Genomic DNA, 18,634 nt, shown 5'->3' with positions numbered 1-18,634 from the left:
TGTTTAGTGGTTATAGTGCTGGGGACTTAGTTCATAAGGCTCTAGCCACATCTGCTGTCCTGAAGGCATACACACATGGGCAAATAGAAAAAGTAAGAGGAGGAGGAGGAAGAAGAGGAAAGGAAGGAAGGAAGGAAAGAAAGATATCTGATCTTTTTTTTTGTTGTTTGTTTGTTTTTTCATAAAACACCCAGCTAATTGAAACATGGTACTATTTGGTGTTTATTTGTTGAACTTGAACCAATGTACACAAGTAAATGTTCAGGTATTCTGTAGTGATATAAATAATTGTGGTTTTTCTGCATGGTGGATAAAATATTTTCAGCTAGAAGTAAGTTGTGGAACACGGTGAAGGAATACATTATATTTACAGACTGTATCAAATAAAAAATGATTTGATGAACTTTTCAGAGGAAGCTTCTCATATTAAAACACAAGAACCATCCCTCTCTTAAAGCATTTTCTCGAGGCACTGACACCCTCCCAGTACCCAGGAGACTCTTACTTCCAGAAATACTGGATTGACAATTTTGATTGCTCATTTCCTGCTTTCCTATGTGGAAATCATACAGCATACCCAGCAAATGGGGATGAGAAGGGAAAGGGAAGAGAAAATAAAGGAAAGGGAAGGGAAAGTAAAGGTAAGGAAAGAAAAGGGAAAAGGGAAGAGAAAGGGAATGGAAAGGATGGGAAAGGAGAAGGGAAGGGAAAAGGAAAGTGATGGGAAAGGAAGGGAAAGAAAGGGAAAGGGAAGAGAAAGAAAAGGGAATGAAAAGGATGGGAAAGGGGAAGGGAAATGAAAGAGAAGGGGGAAGGGCAACAGAAGGGATGGGAAGGGGAAGGGGAGGGAAAGGGAAGGGAAAGGGGAACAGAAGAAATTGGAAAGGGTAGGTAAGCAAAGTAAAGGGAAGGGGCAGGGATAAGGAAAGGGAAGGGAAGGTGAAGGGAAGGGATGGGAAATGGATGGGAAGGGAAAGGAAACGGGAAGGGAAGGGGAACAGAAAGAATGTGAAAGTGAAGGAAAGGGGAGGGGGAATGAAAGGGACAGGAAAGGGAAGCAAAAGGGAAAATGAATTGAAGGGAAGGGAAGGGAAAGGAAGGAGAGGGGGAAAGGGAAGGGAAATGGTACAAGACTGGAAGGAAAGAGAAAAGAAAGGAAAGGGAAAGGAAATGGAAAGTGGATGAAAAGCACAGGGAAAGAGAAGGAAAAGGGAAGGGAAGGGAGATGGAAAGGAGGGGAAGGGAAAGGGAACAGAAGAGAAGGGAATGAAAGGGAAGGGAAAAGTAAGGGAAAGGGGAAAAAGAAAGAGGAAGAAAATGAAAGAGAAGGGAAGGGGGACGTAATGGATGGGAAAGGGAAAGGAGAGGAAGGGAATAGAAGGAATGGGATAGGGAAGAAAAGGGAATGGAAAGAGAAGGGAATAGAAGGGATGGGATAGGGAAGAAAAGGGAAAGGAAAAAGAATAGGCAGGGAAAGGGATGGGGAAGAAAAAGAAAGGGGAAGGGAAAAGAGGGAAAGGTAAGAAAGGGGAAAGGGGAAAAGGAAGGGATTGGAATGGAAAAGGAAAGGGAAGGGAAAAGAAAAAAGAAAAAAGGGAAAGGAGAAGAACAGGGAGGAGAATGGATGGGGGAAAAGGGAAGGGAAAGGAATGGGAAAGGGAAGTGAAGGGGAAAGGAAGGGAGGGGTGGAAAGGGAAGGGAAGGAAAGGAAATTAAGGGAAAGGAAAGAAAGGAAGGACCAGAATGGGAAGAAAAGGAACAATGATTATAACTCTGTGGTAGTGTACATGCTTTGCATGGGTGAGGCACTGAGTTCAATAATGAACACTGAAGGAAAAGGGGAGCAGTGCAAGGGTAAAATACAACATGGGTTAATCTCAGTTTATGAATCAAAGTGGAAAATAAGCCATTTTTAAAAATAAGACATTTTTTAAATGTCTTATTCTATTTATATGCCATTCTACAACCAAGAAAATCATACAGACAAAAAGCAGATCTGTAACCAGGAGAAAACAAGGTCAAAACAGAATGCAAAAGAGCATAAAAGGACTTTTGTTTAGTTTTGTTTTTCAAGACAGAACTTCTCTGTGTAGCCTTGGCTATCCTGGGATCTCTGTTTAGACCAGCCTGGCCTCGAACTCACAAAGATTTGACTGTAGATGCCTCCATGAGTGCTGGGGTTACAGGCATGCACCACCATGCCCTGCTTTATAAGAGTACTTTTTATAGGGAAGAAAATGTACAATAACTTGGTTGTGGTTGTGATTATACTATTGTATATAATTGCTTAAAGCCACTGAACTGTTTGCCTAATTTTTTGCACAAAGATTATGCTTGAATAGATCACACAATTTTTATAAAAATATAACAGTAAAAAAGTATACATTTCACACTTCAGATTATAATTCATGCAAGAGTCTAAGTTTCATTTAAAAAAACAAAAGGAAAGAAAGAAATCTTCCCTTTGTTCATGTGGTCAGAAAATGGCCAAAGCCAAACATATTGTATCAGAAACTGTGGGTTAAAGTTGAAGGAACAAACTGTCCTTGAGCATTAAGATGGAAAGGGAGTGAGGGTGAAGATGCCTAATTGTGAGGTCAGAGCATGAGCACAGTGTGGCCACAGAATCCATCATAAGCATAAGCACATTGGGGAGATCCTGTGTGGTGGCATCCTAACATTGGCTTTTATATCCAACAGGGCTGGAAATGAGGGAGGAGGATATGAAATGAAGAAATAGCCTCAGTAAGGAGAGAAAATGAGTCCCTATAAACAACAGCAAAAATGAACAAGGTGTGTGTGTGTGTGTGTGTGTGTGTGTGTGTGTGCAAAGCCTGATTTCTCATTGTTTGAGAAGACCATTACAACATGAAAAATACAAATGCTAGATTTCTAGGCTGAATTCAGAAGTACTGAATTAGTTCACAGTTTTCAATGTGCACAGACAGAAATGTAGATATATGTGAAAATATGGGTAAATATATCCTCTAGCTCCACATGATGAAAACCTGGGAATACTTGTAACTCAACAGTAATAAAGATGCTAGCTGGGAGAAATTAGTCTCCACTGAGAGAAAGCAGGGTTCCCTAGAGGAATAGTTGATTACAGGGCCACACTTGTTTATTATGTAAGCAGCCACATATTAGACACTCTCCACAAAGGAGAAGAAATGTGTGTATGTATGCCAGAAATACCTTACATTGAAAAATAGTGCTACCTCAAGATCCAGCTATACCACTCCTAGGCATATATCCAAAAGATGCTCAAGTATACAACAAGGGCATTTGCTCAATCATGTTTGTAGCAGCTTTATTTGTAATAGCCAGAAGCTGGAAAAAACCCAGATGCCACTCAGTTGAGGAATGGATATGAAATTGAGGTACATTTACAGGATGGGATATTACTCATCAATTAAAAACAAGGAAATTATGAAATTTGTGAACAAATAGTGGGAACTGGAAAATATCACCCTGAGTGAGGTATCCCAGAAGAAGAAAGACACACAGGGTATATCACTCATAAGAGGATATTAGACATATAATATAGGATAAACATACTAACATCTGTACAAATAAATAATTTTGTCACCGACGAGGACTCTGGCTAAGATGCCCAATACTCATTCAGCAAGGCAAAGAGAATAGATATCAGAAGAGGGAGAAAACAGGGAACAGGACAGGAGCCTATCACAGAGGGAATCTGCAGAGTATCAGAGATGATGTTGAGACTTATAGCCAAATTTTGGGCATAGTGCAGGAAATCTTATGAAAGAAGTGTATATGACCTGGAGAGGACAGGAGCTCCACAAGGAGAGTAAGAGAACAAAAAATTCTGGGCAGAGGGGTCTTTTCTGAGACTGGTGCTCCAACCAAGGACCATTCATGGAGATAATCCTGCACAGATGTAGCCCATGTCACTTCAGTGTCCAAGTGGATTCCATAATAATGGAAGAGTCCCAGGGACTGTCTCTGACATGAACTCAGTGGCTGGCTCTCTGATCATCTCCCTCTGAGTGGGGAGGAGCCTTACAAGGCCACAGAAGAAGAAAATGCATCCACTCCTGATGAGACCTGATAGACTAGGATCAGAAGGAATGGGAGGAAGACCTCCCCTATCAGTGGACTGGGGGAGGGGCAGGGGTGGAGAAGAGGGAGGGTGGGAAAGGAGGAGGAGCTCCAGGTGGGAAACAAAGTGAATAAACTGTAATTAATAAAAATATAAATAAAAAAGTAATGATGCTCAAAGAACAATGGAAATGGGACATGTCAAAAGACACAGAAGTGACTGGAGAGATGGCCCAGAGGTTAAGAGCACTGGTTGCTCTTCCAAAGGTCCTGAGTTCAATTCCCAGCAACCACTTGGTGGCTCAAAACCATTTGTAATGAGATCTGCTACCCTCTTCTGGCCTGCAGGCATATGTGCAGGCAGAACCCTGTATAGATAAGAAAAATTCTTTAAAAAAAAAGAGAGAAAAGGCAAAGAAGGCAAATATATGAGCTCTCATTGGTCAAATTACAAAACATTTTAAACATCAAAATGGTCTGAATATCTACATCCTCCCCAAATTCCTATGTTGAGGTCCTGATGCCTGAAGTAACAGAACTGCATGAGATCTTTGGGAGGTACTTAGGTCTTGGAGGTGAAGTCCTTATAAAGAGGTTCATAACCTTATTAAAGAGATTCTATAAAATCATGTGGCCCTTTAGGCCACTGAGGCTAAAGTGAGAACTGGACTGTAGACAAGCATGCCACCAAGTAGACTTCATATTTTCACTTTAGACTTTCCAGAGTTTACAACTGTGAACAGTAAAGCCTTTGTTTATGAATCATTTGTCATGTAGCCCTAGAAGACTAAAAAATAATAATAATAATAGTACAGTCCAATACAGAAGGCACATAAATCATCAATCCATACTGATGTAAGAGCATGGCAAATGCATTAACATTCTGATGAGGACCAAGACACAGAGTGTCAGGGTACTTATGGGGGTGCAGGGTATTATCTCTGTAGTAGAAAAGCCTTGCAGATACGGATTACAAGTAATCAAAGTGAAAGTATGTACCACCTGATAAGACACAGTGTGTGAAACTGTTGTGATGTCCTTGTCTAAGTGTATGCAACAATCCATGAGAGCACAGAGAGCTGAGAGACCGTCTACAAAGATATCTTACCTGGGATACTAGATATATAATACATGATAACCATGGTACAACTCACAAATAAACTAACATAGAGGGTGCAAGAGAGGACACTTGATTCCCACTAAAAAGAGGAAATAAAATAGATATCACAGACATGAGAAGTGGAGGGAGAGAGAAAGTGGGTGGGGGAAGGAGGTGAAGAGAGGAACAGGACGGGGGATCGGGTGTGGGAAAGGTGGGGATGAGGGGTGAGAGGGCTAGGAGAGAAGGGAAATTGGTGTTGGGCATCTCTGAGACAAGATGAAGACCTGGAATTTTGGAGGTACCTGGGAAGATACGGGGCTCCTGTCTGGGGCTCCTAGCAGCAAGGATATTGAGACTGAAGTGGACACAACTTGTAGCCAGTGGAGGGAGGGGGACACCATCAAACTCACAGAACACTTGACCCAAATTTCTTCACCTACAAGATATGCAGGGATAAAAGATGGAACAGAGATGGAAGAAATGGTAACCAATGACTGGCACAACTTGAGACCCAACCCATGGGAGAGACCCAACTTCTGACACTATTAATAATACTCTGCTATGCTTGTAGACAGGAGAATAGCATAACTATCATCTGAGAGGCTTCATCCAGCATGTAATGGAAACAGTTGCAGAGTCCCACAGACAAAGAAACATTAGGCAACAACTCAAGGAGTCTTGTGGAAGAGTCAGAGGAAGGAGTAAGGAGCTGGAGGGGTAGGACACCACAAGAACTACACAGCCAGCTCACCTGGGACAGTGGGGTCTCATAGAGACTGAACCACCAACAAAAGAACATGCCTGGAGTAGTCCTAGGCCCGCTACACATATGAAACTGATTGGCTGCTTGTCTTCAAGTGGGTCTCCTAACAACAAAAGCAGGAACTGTCTCTGCCTTGGACTCTGTTTCCCCCTTCTGGATTCCATTTCCCTAGCAGGGCTGCCTTGCCTTGCCTCAGTGAAAGCAGAGGTACTTAATCCTGATGTAACTTGATGTCCCAGGGCGGGTTGGTTGGGGGGGTTTATGGGGAAAATGGGCGGGAGGGTGGAACTGGGAGAAGAGGAAGGAGTGGGGTTGTGAGTGGGATGTAAAATGAACACATAAATAAATTAATGAAGAAAAAATATAACTGACCTGTAGTTATCCAAAGTGACAAGATGAAAATGATGAAGGAAATGTTCCATATTGAAAGAGACTATAAAGACATAAAGAAACAATGCAACACTTAAATGTACCATCTTCCTTCGACTTATATGTGAGTAATATCATAGTCAACAAAACCCAAATTAAATGGAATACTGTGTCAGCATGAACTTCCTATTTTGATAACTGCACTGTCATGTAGGACAACGTTCTTGTTTGTAAAAAGTTGACACTAAACCATTCTGAGTGACAGGGCATCAGGTTATCAGCTTCCTCTCAAAATGTCAAAAGTAAAAAGCAATTAACTGTGTACCATACTTGGAACTTTTTTAAGTTACTGGTTTCAAAATTATTGTGGGGGAAGCTGGGCATGGTTTCAATCTCAGCATTTGGAAGGCAGAGGAAGGATGATCTCTTTAGGTTCAAGACCAGCCTGGTCTATATAGGGAAGCCCAGGGCAGCCAGGGCTCTGTATATGGAATTTGTATCAAAACAAAAACAAAAAAATAAAATTGTTGTAGGGGGAAGATCAATGTAACTAAAAACTGAACAAGATTAAAACAAACTGATTCTCCACACTGGCAGTTTGGGTAAGACTATGTCTGTAAGAGATTGACAAGTGAAATGACACGACATTTTAGAGTAGCAAGAAGATTCTCTAAATACAGCACAAAGTCTTCTTTTTTAGTGTGTGTGTGTGTGTGTGTGTGTTCATGACTCGGGTGAAGCATGCATACTACGGAACACATAGGAAGGTCAGAAGACAACTATGTGCAATCACTTCTTGCCTTCCAACTTTTCATCAATTCAGGAATTGAACTCAGGTCTCCAGGCTTGCCCAGCATGAGCCTTTATCTGCTGAGTCATCTCACTGACCTGAAAGGAGTTCTCTTAATTGACTCCAATTAGGTAGTAGTGAGAAAAAATGTGAACAATCCCTTGTTTTAAAAAAATTCTTAGGGGTGAATAAATAACAAAAAGAGAGTTGAGCAGAACGTTGGTATCCTAGTGCTTCCAATGACTAACAATCAACAAAACACAACCTAAGCACCACCTGAGACAAGGGCCTGCAGGGCTGGTAGCTAAAATTCCTTGCAAGGGTTTCTGGAGCCCACCAGTAGAGTCAAGGGTTCTTGAGTTGGGAGTGAGGATTAAAATTAATAAAAAAAAAAACACACAGCACACAGGAGACTTTTTTAAGAGGTTCCGGACTCGGCAGCCACAGCAGCAAGCTGCAAGCAGCAGCCTTAGCAGCAGCAGCTGTAAGCAGCAAGCAGCCAGCCCAACTGGCTGCAGAGAGTTTTTAAGCCAGAGTAAAAACATCTCATAACAATGGGTTAAATTCACACAAAGGGGTGAAATAAGAGGTGTGATCTTCACAAGCTATCCCACCTGCTGTCACAAACAAAAGGAGATGGACTTGCAAATTCTTCCCTGACTTCAGTGAAGGCCTGGTAAAAGCAGTCTTTCTGCTGAGACTAAATATCAAAGCAGCTGAAAGGGTAAAACTGGAATTACCCTGAAATAAAAGATCTTTCCAGGCTCTACAGTAGACTTATTACATCGTGCTTATCTATGCATAGCAACACAAGGACATACAAACAGGAAAATAAGCCTGCGTGAACCCTGTATACTCCTGATTGTGGAAGTCTGTCGGGAGCCGTGACTCCAGTGGCCTGCTTTGATATTTAAATCTTGGTGGAGAGATGGCTTTTAGCAGGCCTTTACTAATGGCAGAGAAGAACTTGCAAGTCCATCTCCTTTTGTTTGTGACAGCAGGTGGGATAGCTTGTGAGGGTCACACCTCTTCCTCAGTCTCCTTGTGCAAATTAACCTATTGTTCTGAGATGTTTTACTGGCTAAAAGTAACTCCTGACAATTAAAGAGGTCAGAAGGCTGGAGGCAGAGGGAGGAGGCAGAGACTTGAGACTTGCTGCTGACACTGCTTGCTGCAGCAGCCTGCCTTTTGCTGTGGCTGTCGAGTCTGGACCTTAAAAAGTTTCCCGTGTGCTGTGTGTTTATTTTATTAATATTAATCCTCACTCCTGACTCAAGAACCGTTCAACTCTGCTGGCTGGCTGTGGCAGAAGTCCATCAAAGTATAAACAGCAGTGTATCTACCAAACTGTTCGTTATGAAGAATTCTCTGATGAATAAAGGGAACAATCAAATCATGTGAAAGCTAAGTGAGAGAGAGCACCTGCAGTGGTTGGCTGGCTGTCTTTTATTTAAGAAGCATCATTTCATTCTGGAACGCAGGCACATACATTCTGAAACAATGTTCCTAGAAATGTGCAAGGCTCCTGTCGCCTTTCCCAGTACATTCATTAGACTGGGATGTCCAAGCTCCCCTACCCCACCCGTCCTAGGGCAGGATGGACGCAGCAATGGACTCTGCATGCCCTTTCCTGGAGGACTGGGCCCAGCATCACTCTTCAGTGTGCTCCTGCCCTCCCAACCCCAGCGGCAGGAGGGCGCTGTCCTGGGTACCAGCAGCCTCCACAGAAGCTCTTGGCAGAACATGGGCAGGCTCTCCCGACCCGTCCAGCCCTCCAGCTCCTGGATGCAATGCAGAGGCCTCGCCCCGCGACCGCCGTCCAGCGGGTCCCTCCCACGCGCCTACAGCCAGCCAGGCTTGGCTGCTCCTCGAAGGATGACACCCGTGGACCCGCCGCTCCTCCACCGTGAGACCCAACTGTCTCTCCTCCCCGCCTCCCAGCCACTATGCCAGGCCCAGCACCACCTGGTCCATTGGATGGCTGCCTGGGGCTGAGGCGGAGCCCAGAGGAGGAGGCGGGGAGGAGCCCGAGGGCGAGGGCGGAGCCAGGGGGAGGAGGGTGGCGGAGCTTGGGGGCGGAGGCGGAGCCCAAGGGGGTGGAGGCGACACCAGGGAGACTTAGGCAGAAACTGGAGCCGGGCAGGGGCAGAGACCTGGGGCAGAGGGGAGGAGCCCGGGGGCGGGGGTGGAGCCCGGGGCGGAGACGGAGGAGGAGGCCGGGAGATGCGGGAGGCCAAGCCTGAGGCAGAGGGAGGCTGAGCTTTCGGAGGTGGAGGCGGAGCCTGCGACAGAGGCGGAGCCTGGATGGAGCAGAGGTGGAGCCTAGTTTGGGCGGAGACGGAACCCGGGAGCGGAGGCGGAGCCCAGGAGGCGGCGCCTGCCCCACACCCTTACCTGGCTTCCCGGGTCTCAACCTACCATGATGAAGTAGTCAGCTAACCTAGCCACGACTGCCGCAACCGCGCCAGGGAAGAGGGTTCCTGTCGCCAACGCTCGACACCGCCGCCCACCAGGCCCAGGACGAGCTCAGCGTTTTCCCTTCAGCGTCTGTAGCCATAGCAATGGCTCCTGCATCAAGCTTGACTATCGAGGTGCTCGCTGCGCCTCGCGAAAGCTCCTCCTCCGCCCCACCGGAGTAGGTTCTGCCTTCTGGGTCGGGGCGCTGTGAGGCCTGAAATTTCTGAAATCTTGTTATTAATTTTACAGGACAAAAGGATCTTTGAGATAAGTGTACTTCAAATCATTTCTCTCCTGTTTTCAAACCCCTTTGTCTTGGTCACTTTTCTATCACTGCAAAGATATCATGACCAAGGCTGCTCACAGAAGTAAGAGTTCGTTGGGTACCTCAAGTTTCAGAGGGTAAGTCCATGACCATCACGACAGAGACTATGGTGGCAGACAGGAATGGCAGGCAGAGAACCAGAGAGAACAGTGGCTGAGAGCCTACATTCTGATCTACAAGTATGAGGCAAAGAGCTAACTGAAAATGGTGTGGGATTTTAAAACCTCAAAGCCCACCCACAGTAACACACCTCTTCAACAAGATAATACTTACTAATTTATCTAAGACAGTTGCACCAAATGGGGACCAGATTTTCAAACGTATGAGATTGTAGGAGTCATTTTCATTTAAACAACCACACTCTTCAATAGCTTCCTATGTAGCCACGAATTAAGATAAAAAAAAAAAATGTCAATGTCCCAAAGCATCCCAGGCACTCAGATTCTTGTGAAGTTTTGTTGTTGCTGCTGTTTTGTTTTTGAGACAGTTTCAAATAGTCCAGGTTGACCTTCATTCCTGACTTTCCTGATGCTCCATTACAGGCATGTGTCACCACAACTGATTTATGATCTTCTTTGTTTGTTTGTTTTGTTGTTTTGTTTCGCTTTTCAAAACAAGGTTTCCCTGTGTAGATTTGGCTTTGTAGACCAGGATGGCCTCGAACTCATAGAGATTCAGTGTGTTTGACCTCTTTTCTTTTTCTTCTTCTTCTTCTTCTTCTTCTTCTTCTTCTTCTTCTTCTTCTTCTTTTTGAGGGAGCTATTTTTATCTTTTGCGTAGATGAGTGATAAGAGTATTTTACTTGCACGTATATAAGCATACCACATGAGTGCCTTATATTCCAGGAGGTCATATGACATCAAATTCTCTAAAACAGGAGCTACAGAAGATGGTCAGCCACCATGTACAAGTTAGGAACTCTGGGGAAAAAAAAGAGAGAATGTTTTGATTTAAGATTTATTATTTATTATGTATACAATGTTGTGTTTGCATGTACACCTGCAGGACAGAAAAGGACACCAGATTTCATTATAGATGGTTGTGAGCTACCGTGTGGTTGCTGGGAATTGAACTCATGACCTCTGGAAGAGGAGCCAGTGCTCTTAACATCTGAGGCATCTCTCCAGCCCCACAGAAAGTATTTTTCATTACTAAGCCATGTCTTCAGCCCCTCTGGCTTCCTTTTTAATCATTATTATTATTATTATTATTATTATTATTATTATTAATTTCTTCTTCTCTATTATATTCAAAACAAATCGCCTTCTTTCATTTCCCCTACTGAACTAAAATGTTCTCAACTTTGGGCCCTTGAATAAATGTATTCTTTGTCTCTTCTAGGGTGTTAGATCCCCTTTGCTTTTCTTTAGGTTTCATAGTGGATTTTATAGTGATGTATACATTTCTATGCATGGTCTTTGGTGGATTACCCCACAAGACTGTAAACTTATAGAGAAAGAATAGTATTTGCATGAATCATTTTTGTGTGTGTGTGTTCAGGAATTAGCACAGTACTGGGTACCTAATTCACAAACAGTAACTATCTGTGGAAGGACAAATACTCTTTTAAACAGTAAATGCCTTTAAAAAAGTCTTCATAATCTGATAGTAATAAAGAATTCCCACCTAGAGGATGGGAGCATATAGCATTTTATTTGTTAATGCCAGCCATTGTATCAACTGTAATAAACTTCTCCTGAAGTCTTTTTATCTTGTTCTGTTACTGCTGTTATAAGGACAGCCTCCTCCATGCCTGTTGCCTTCTCTATGTTCTCTTTCATTTATCCCATAGAAAATTACTTCCTTTAAGCTTTAGTGAGGTTTAGCATCTGGCTTTATCATATGCAAAGACTATCTGTATCTACCTGTTTTGTGCAGAAGCTAGGAATACAGCTAAGAATACATTTGCTTCACATATATGAGGTAAAGAAGGAGGAGGAGGAGGAGGAGGAGAAAGAAAAGGAACAGGAGAAGCAAAACATTGCTTTTCTTTATGCAGATGCTCTGCCTTAAACACAGGGGTTAACAGTTTACCTTTCTCAGCCTTCCAAACAAGATAGAATTACAGATACAGCAACAGTGCTATTTATTTGGTGTTAGTTTTTAACCTGTTTCCTCTCTTGACATTCACTGTTTACCTGCTTTATACGTAGTTGGTTTTATGTACATGTTCATTTTCTGGGACATCATCTGTATTTTCAATAGGTTTTATGGGAGGTTAGGTCCTCAGAAAATGTTCTGAGCTTTGCACCCTGCCATACCTATCCCTAGGAGACCATATCTGCAAAGCTGATTATGTCCTCTTTGTATATCATTTGATGTTATGACTTTAGGATGCATCTTGAACCTTGTTTTCAACAAAATGTTGTAAACATGTCCTAAGCTTACCAGGAATTTTGTGCTTCATGAAAAAAAAAATCATCATAAAATTTCTTGTCTGAAAAGAGCATCTGAGATCATTATACAAAGCACTTAGTTACTTTCATTTTGGTCATTAAAATTATTAGTACTTCTTATTGTTTTTCATTAGTTTTCTAGAGACCCAAATATGACAATCCTAATGTAAGGGACTCTGTACACACTATTAACTAAGAAATAAAACCACACATTCAAAACAATCAAAGCATCAGCTCTAACCTTTCTGATGACACAGATTACACATTTTGCCTCGAGTCCCCCCAAAAAAACAAAACAAAACCAAAAAACAAACAAACAGAGAAACACAGAGAAAGACACAGACAGACACAGACAGAGTGCTCACTTACTGGTTGTTGTTCAGCTCCATGTGCCCGGCGTGCTTGGGAGACTTGTTTTGAAATATTGAGAAGAATTAGGTTTAGATTTGGGGCCCAAAAATAATTCAGTTGAAATGTGAGGAAGACATTAAAACACCATTATTCAGCAAGCTTTTAGAGTATATATATATATATATATATATATATATATATATATATATATATTCTCTCTCTCTCTCTTGGCACATCCTCACTACTCTCACTGGAGCCTGTGGAGCATGGCTCAAACTTCCCTAAATTGGGAAAGTCTAGAAGGATAGAAGGATTCTGTCCCATGTCTTCAGTCAGTTCCAGAGACAACAAAAAAATTGGCAGCAAGAGACAAAACAGTTAAACAAGACACAAACAGCTAGATCCCATTGCTTGTGCAGCAGAAAAATACACAGACCTAGACAGCATATCCCACCACTCCTGCAGTAGAAAAACTGAAAGTAAGACATCAGTGAATTAGTGCTGCAGGAGCTACCTGCATTGTCCTTGTCCAAAGATCCAGAGATCACAGAAAACTGGGTACTCTACAACCTTTTACAGATAGGGGCACATTCATCCTCTCTGAGGTCCAGAGATCACAGAAAACTCGGTGCTCAACTCCCTTTACAAATGTGCCCTTTGGGGGGGGGTCTGAAAATCTTCCAGGCCCTCTATGGCCCACAGCTGTCCAGAGCATCAGCTCTAACCTTTCTGATGACACAGATTACACATTTTGCCTTGAGTCCCAAAACAAAACGAAACAAAAAAACAAACAAACAGAGAAACACAGAGAAAGACACAGACAGACACAGACAGAGTGCTCACTTACTGGTTGTTGTTCAGCTCCATGTGCCCGGCGTGCTTGGGAGACTTGGGGATCCAATATGAGAACCCATATATTATGGCCAGATCTTAGGGTCACCAAAGATCATCAGGAGCTGGACGACATATGCAAGAGTGAAGAGTTTTATTTGGGCTTAAGCTGGGTCTCTCCATCACTACAAACACATTGGATCAGAGAGGAGAGCCCTGAGAAGCTGCATGGTGGGGTTTTGATTGGAGTTTTAAGAAGGACCAGGAAGTTCCATTTTAACAGTTACAGGTTTAGATGGCATTCAGCAATGGCAAGCTTTTCACAAAATGATTGGCTAGCTAACATAACTAACATTGAGCGTGCTATCTCTAGGCCTCAGGAATGTTATGTATTTTTTGTGTCATTAAATGTTCTACTACAAGGTTGGTAGGGTACTCAGCACAAATGCCCCACTTTGAAATGAGATACCTTCCCATCCTTGTGGTTATCCTCAGGTTGTTCTTTGGGTAGGTAATATTATGACCTTGTTTTTGGAATTGGTGACCCATGGCCTAGTTCCTGCTGACCTTATGGTAGAGTCACTATTCTAGTGACCTTTAGGTGCCTTTTTTAGGCCTAGTTCCTGGTGACTTTGGGGATGTCAGGTAGGTTCTCTCAGTTCTAAAAGATCCATGTGGATTTTGTGGGGCTTTATAAATGGTTTATGTCCTATGTCAGAGAGCACTCAAATATTAAGCTGTGATATAGAAGAGTAGAACTGATGATGTGAAGGATTTACTATTGCTGAGAAACTAGTGGTCCTAGTTAGATTTTACCAGAGGGAAGGCTGTCTGTAAAACACTCCACAGATAAGTAATATGCTAACCAGGCCTGTTAGATATTAGGACCTGGAACATACATGTGTGCTCACCAGGATTATCTAGAAATGTGGCAGAGTGAGGTTTTTTAGTTTGTAACTTCCCAATGTGTATTTATTAATTTATGAATGCGAGTGAAAACAGACCAGATTGGTGGGTGTACAGTTTAGGTGAGGTAACTTGGTCTAGTGAATATTGAATTTTGAATTAAGAGACTGTCCTATGCCCATATGTACAATCCTCATTGACACAGTTCTGTTAGTTCAAATTTGAGATACAGGCTATTGGCTAAAGCTGTTTCTGTCAGGTTACAGGTCTTAGCAGCTAATATTGTACACAGGGGCAAGGTCAAATAGTATCTTATTAATGGCTTTCCCTCTATAAGAGAATGACTTGTGTTTTTCAAAGTCAGTATACCTATGTGTTTTTTTTTCAACTAAGAGGTTAAGAGCACTGGCTGCTCTTCCAGAGGTCAAAAGTTCAATTCCTAGCAACCACATGGTGACTCACAACATCTATAATGAGATCTGGTGTTCTTTTCTGGCATGCAAGTATACATGCATGCAGTACACTGTACACATAATAAATAAATATTTAAAATAGTCAGTTGTTGGTATTATTACATTTTATTTTGTTGATGCATCATTGCTCTAGTCTCTTATTAGTTAATATTCTCTGATAATCCCCAGTCATTAAGAATTTCATTCCTTTTCTCTACTCTTTGACATTTGTTTTTGTTTAAAGCAATGACTCCTGTAGATAAGCCTTTCACATGTTATGTAGTTTACACTTTATTTTAACACTGAATGCTACCTCTACTGTCCAGTGCTTAGAACATAGTTCTGCAACTCTTTTTAGGTGGACCCTGACTGGTCAGTGTGAAGTAAAGAAGAGCAGTGAATGAGTGTCCACTGACTTTCCTGGTTTGTTTGTTTGTTTGTTTGTTTGTTTTTGGAGGTGGGTAATTACAACTAAAGAGGGACCTGTGTAAGAACTGATTTCACTGACCTACTTTGAAGCTGTAGTTACAACACAAAAAGGGAGGGGGAGGAGGGAAGATGGCAATGAGTCAGGTAATCAATTTTAGACAGTAAAAGTGAGAACTGTACATTTGGGGGGATTCATATACAGTGAAATCAGGTATATGGATTAGGAGCTGAGCTTGTGTCTGGAAAGCAAATTTCTATAATTGAACTATAGATCTGAAAAAACTCGTGTGGTAGTTCCTAACAGGAATGCCCTTCCCCCATTGAAAATGCACAATGTGAGAGAAAAAAAGTTTGAGTAATAATTGATGTGCCCTAATACATACTTGAAGTACCTGAAGAATATTGGACCATAAAGCAATTTTCAATTTTTAAATCTAATTTTTGAGAGTATAATGGAATCATTTCAACATTCTCATTCCTCTCTACTCTTATGTCTCAAATGCTGGGATGAATGGTTAAGATGCCTACTTAACAATCAAAGCAGACGTGGCTGTCCAGTTCTCCAAGCATCCCTCAGTCCTTACCTGTTACATGGGTATGGGTGTCATACCTTGTAACAGGTCTCTAGCCCAGGAGCTGAGCTACCCTCCTCCCAGCTGTACTTCCTTATGTATTCCAACCATTTTTGTTACCTGGTCTTTTTCATTTATCATTTACTCTCCTGGCCTTTTGTTCTGGCTCTCCACTTCCCTCTCTCCTCTCTTCTCACATGGCTCAAGGTCATGTCAACTCTAGACTGTCCCAGATGTTCCTGTGTCTGACTATGTTCTCTCTTGTATCTTTATTAAACTTTCTACTCCAACATACCTAGGAACCGTCATGTCCTTTTTGTTTTATTTATCATTTTCATTGAGCTCCCATTAACTACTCTTTTTTTTTTTCAAATTCTCTTTTTTTTTTCAAATTCATGGCCATTTGTTTCTTTAATGGTTATTACTTTTAGGCTTTGACTGAAGTTTGGCTGAACAACTTCCGAACTATGAAGGTAGAGATGATTGCACTGGACACTGATTGTGTAATGGGCAACATACATGATCTGTATCTTGGAAGATGAACAGGTGCCCTGGGAGAATGGAAGATTGTACTTTAAAACATTTCCAAGATGAGGATGTTGCAGGATATTTGATCCCAGTGTAATCCCTTAGATTGTGAACTGTGAAAACCTGTGCTTTGTTTGGTGCGGTTGAGCCCTAACACAAATCTTAATTCCAAGAACTTTCTGCTTATTGTAAACATCTGCTTATGGTTCCATCAGCCCTAGAACATACCTTTAATTCAAAAGCTCTCTGTGAATAGGATTTAATAACGGTAACCATAGGTCAAGAGGCAAAGCAAGAAACCAGCTGACAGGGATTAAAGATTAAGTGGAACTTTCAGCTGAAATGTATTTAAGACAGAGTGTAAAAGTGGAGGAAGGTTTAGTTTGGTAGCTTTTGGGCTTTTTGAGCTTTGAGCTAGAAAGCCTTTGGCCCTGGGTTCTTTTGGCCTATCCTCCCTGTCATCTGAACTGGTGAGCTTTTGGAGATTTTTCCTCTCGGAGGTGAGGTGAGTATCAGGGTCAGATGGGTGCTTTCTCTGCCTTTCTAAAATAGCAGGTTTTCTCCCCAGTATCTGGCTCCTGTGTTTGTATTGGTAAAATCGACCAATTGGGATTTTCATTCTTTTATAACAACATTAGGGTTCTATATGCCCATAGGACTAGGGAAAAGCTAGAATACGTCTGCTATCTGCATCATTTGACCTTTGATCCACTGGTAGAGGAGCTACTACTATCCTGAGACTCAGGTGTATTGTTCAAGCTAATGAGAGACTCTGGGCAGGCCTAGCAGTCAGGAGCACCAGCATGAGGTTTCTTACCAGTTTGTTCTGGGATTTTCCTCCGATGTAACTGTAGGAAGCTGTGAGTGAGTTGCCATGCCATACCATGGTGATTGTGGGGCCATTGTTCCCAGGCCAGGCAGAGCAGGTCTGCTGAGCCATCACAGCCTGATCTGCTTTGAATGAAATGGACTGTGGTTCAGACTGTGGTTCTGTTGTTCTCCATGTGGTGACCTGGGGAGACACTCTTGGACTCTGACCCTTCCTGAGTGTTGATTGTCCAGGGAGGAGAGGACCCTGCAGCCTGGGAAGTAGAAAGCTGTGGTGCTTATAATATCACCATCTAGTGTGCACACACAGGCATTGCTTTTGGTGTGCAGTAGATAGACATATTGGAAAACTGAAGGTTTCATTTCTAGGAATGATGAATTTTGTATTCCACACACTGTTTTGTGTGACAAATTTTACAAATAGTTTTGAAACTGGTAGAAAAGAGGTGGTGGTGATCATCCTTCAGCAAAACTTGATTACTGATTTTGATTTTTTTTTTTACCTTGCAACTACCACCACTCCCAATGGCATGGTTTAGGGAAATTCAATTCCAGGGTACAAAATAAAGTTCTGAGATGCAGAATTTTGTCAGGTGTGCCTGGTTTTAGGTAAGTGGATAGGGCAGATTCCACATCTTATGACATAATTCATGCAGCAGGAAACATTAAATTCATTAAATTATTCTCCAACATTGTTTTGTGTGCCAGTGTTTGCAAGGGCTGGGATGTGACTGAACCCACCAGGGAACATGAGGGACTGCAAGCCATAGCTTATCTTTATGATCACCTCCCTTTTCCACTTCCAGAGCAAAAAGGCTCTCTGGAAAGGAGGTTAGTAGTAGATGGAGAGTCAGAAATATAACAGTTTAGGTGTCACTTTGTGTTTGTCTTGTGGCACTTGTGAAATCTGTGTTTATTTAATTTGTATTAATTAGAAAATCAAAGGTGTCTCTGGTCCAGTGCATTTTCCATACTAGAATTTACTTACATCTTTTCATGTAAATTTGACTATATTTTAGGCTTATGTTTTTTAGCTTTTTCTCCCACCCCCTCATTCTTTCACAAACACTGTACACATTCTTAATTATTGAAGTTTGTGGTAAGTATAGAAGTCACATCATGCCAGAAGGTTATGAAATTCATGACAATAGAATCATCCCTTACTTTTCTGTTTTCCTCTGTTTCTTACCAGGTGGCTTTTGTAATATGAGGTAGAGATTTTGGATTGTTCTTTAGCAATCACTTAAAGACAATTTGCACTTATGTCTGTAGAAGACAGAAGAGACAACATGAAGGTGAGTCATACCAGTTGGCCAGTTTACTCCTTCTTTTTTGATATTTTCTTTTGGTGATCTGTCATTTTCTTCAGAAATTCCATGTGTCCAATGGTCTCCATATTCTTTAGTTGGATGATTTTATTCTCCTGAAAAGATTAAATCAAAACCCTGCCCCATCCCTAATTCTGGGGTG

Source organism: Meriones unguiculatus (genome assembly GCF_030254825.1).
Source record: "Meriones unguiculatus strain TT.TT164.6M chromosome 13 unlocalized genomic scaffold, Bangor_MerUng_6.1 Chr13_unordered_Scaffold_34, whole genome shotgun sequence".
In the NCBI taxonomy this organism is placed as follows: Eukaryota; Metazoa; Chordata; class Mammalia; order Rodentia; family Muridae; genus Meriones; species Meriones unguiculatus.
Note: the sequence above shows the minus strand (reverse complement) of the source record.